A 3131-nucleotide genomic window follows, 5' to 3' on the forward strand; every position below is an offset into this window, starting at 1 on the left:
CAGGAGGCTGAGGCAGGAGAGTCACTTGAACCCAGGAGGGAGAGGTTGCAGTGGGCCAAGATCACACCACTACACTCTAGCCTGGGTGACAGGGTGAGACTCCATCTCAAAAAAAAAAAAAAAGACTGCCTTTTTCTCCAACTGAGATGAGAACTACTGGGTAAGGTCAGATGCTGCAGGACCAGATAGGAAACTATTTGAATAAGAAGTCTAGAGGTGATGATGGCCTGGACCAAGGTAGCAAGAAGTGTTCAAATTCTGGACATACTTTGAAGGTATAGTCAATAGGATTTGCTGAAGGATTGGACTTGGGGAGTGCAGGAAACAGAGGCACTAAGGTTGGCACCCAGGGTTCCAAAGTAGGCATCTGGAAGGATGGAGCTGCATAACTGAGATGGTGGGGACCGAGCGGAGCCAGCTTGGGGAGGATGAGGAGCTCAGTTTTAGACACATTTAGACTGAGATGACTGCCAGACATCCTGGTGGAGAGAGAGGACAAAGGCAACTGGATCTCCAAGTCTGGAGTTGGGGATAGGGGGAATGTGCACTGGGGATATAATTTTGGGAGTGCTCCACATATGGATGAGATGTAATGCCACAGGCATGAGCAGAAGGGAGAGGGGTTTGGTCCTATACTAACCCTTCTTCTGTGGAATCCTACTGGTACCCATGGTTCTGGAGCAAAATGCCCCCTAGAGGGCAGTCAAAGCAAATCAAAGAATGGGAACACAGCCCTGCATCCCAGCAACAGCTCCCTGGAGGCTGCAGGATGCCTCCCAGTTTAGAGGCAGGCGAGGGTGGCAGCTCTACCAAGAAGCCAAGTTCTCAGCATCGCAGGACTGAGGCCTCGGTCTCTTCAGTCTATGTTTTGGCCACTGTAGAGAAGGACAACTGCCCTGCTTGCCCGACATGCCCTTACCATTCTATAGAATAGGACCTCAAGGCCAGGTGCAGTGGCTCATGCCTGTAATCCAACACTTTGGGAGGCCGAGGCAGGTGGATCACATGAGGCTAGGAGTTCAAGACCAGCTTGACCAACATAACAAAACCCCGTCTCTACAAAAAATACAAAAATCAGCCCAGGGTGGTGGCACACATCTGTAATCCCAGCTACTCAGGAGGCTGAGGCACAAGAATCATTGAGATTGTGCCACTGCACTCCACCCTGGGCGACACAGTAAGACCCCGTCTAAAAAAAAAAAGAAAAAAGAAAAAAAAAAACAAAACAAAGAATAGGCCCTCAAGCAAGATGGTTTTATCTCTAAGGGGCTTAGATATGGGCTGATGTTTGTGCATTGAGGATATCACGTCTCATGTCACATTCTTTTTTTTTTTTTTGAGTCAGGGTTTCGCTCTTGTTGCCCAGGCTGGAGTGCAATGGCACAATCTCGGCTCACCACAACCTCCATCTCCTGGGTACAAGCGATTCTCCTGCCTCAGCCTCCCGAGTAGCTGGGATTACAGGCATGTGCCACCACACCCGGCTGATTTTTTTTGTATTTTTAGTAGAGATGGGGTTTCTCCACGTTGGTCAGGCTAGCCTTGAACTCCCAACCTCAGGTGATCCGCCTGCCTTGGCCTCCCAAAGTGCTGGGATTACAGGCGTGAGCCATCACACCCGGCCATCATGTCACATTCTTTCATGCAACATTACATTTGAGGAAGGACACTGTGGCTCACACCTGTAATCCCAGCACTTGGGAGGCCGAGGTTGGTGGATCACCTGAGGTCAGGAGTTTCAGCTAAACCCTGTCTCTACCAAAAATACAAAAATTACCCAGGCATGGTGGTTCATGCCTGTTATCCCAACTACTTGGGAGGCTGAGGCAGGAGAATGGCTTGAACCCGGGAAGCAGAGGTTGCAGTGAGCCGAGATCGCGCCACTTCCCTCCAGCCTGGGCGACACAGCGAGACTCTATCTCAAAAAAACAAAGCAAAACAAAACAAAAACCTCATTATATTTGATAAGCTATTAGTAAATAACTATTCATTGACACCAATTCCAAGCCTGCTTGCTTTGAATACTCTCACTCAAGAAAAGCTATGAGGCAAGAAAAATTATCACTCTTTATATGTAGATGAGGAAACCAAAGTCCAGAGAGATGAGGTACTTGTTTCAGATAACCCAAGAAATGGGAGGCAGGGCTAGGACTGCCCACTTCCGTGTAGCGCCAGACCCCATTCATTTTCTATTATCCCACTTTGACCTTGAGTGCTAAAGAGTCTGGCCCTGCACTCAGAGCTGCGGGGGAATGATAAAAGTCATGCTCCTGCCTTTAAGCAGGTCAGCGCTCAGCAGACAAGCAAAACAAAAGTACTCAGCATTGTAAGAGAAAAGGCTGGCCGAGCTCGGTGGCTCATGCCTGTAATCCCAGCACTTTGGGAAGCTGAGGCAGTTGGATCACTTGAGGCCAGGAATTCGAGAACAGCCTGACCAACATGGTGAAATCCTGTCTCTACTAAAAATACAAAAAATTAGCCAGGCATGGTGGTGGGTGCCTGTAATCCCAGCTACTAGGAAGGCCGAGGCAGGAGAATCAGTTGAACCCTGGAGATGGAGGTCGCAGTGAGCCAAGATCGCCCACTGCACTTGAGTACTTACTATTTGGTAAAGATTGTTTTCATGTATTGGCATATATATATATATATCCATATACAGATACATAGATAGATAGACAGATAGATAGATTTAATTTAATTTTTTTTTTTTTTGAGACAGAGTCTTACTGTGTTGCCCGGGCTGGAGTGCATGGCATGATCTTGGCTCATTGCAACCTCCACCTCCCAGGTTCAAGCAATTCTCCTGCCTCAGCCTCCCAAGTAGCTGGGATTACAAGCATGCACCACAATGCCCAGCTAATTGTTTTTTTGTATTTTTAGTAGAAATGGAGTTTCACCATGTTGGTCAGCTATTTATATATTTTTTGAGACAGTCTTGCCCTGTTGCCCAGGCTACATTGCTGTGATGCGATCACAGCTCACTGCAGCCTCTACTTCCCGGGTTCAGGTGATCCTCCCACCTCAGCCTCTCAAGCAGCTGGGACTACAGGCATGCGCCACCACCCCTGGCTAATTGTTTTGTATTTTTTTTACAGACGGGGTTTCATCGTATTAGCAGGATGGTCTCGATA

Source organism: Rhinopithecus bieti, unplaced genomic scaffold (genome assembly GCF_001698545.2).
Source record: "Rhinopithecus bieti isolate Rb0 unplaced genomic scaffold, ASM169854v2 scaffold_14826, whole genome shotgun sequence".
In the NCBI taxonomy this organism is placed as follows: Eukaryota; Metazoa; Chordata; class Mammalia; order Primates; family Cercopithecidae; genus Rhinopithecus; species Rhinopithecus bieti.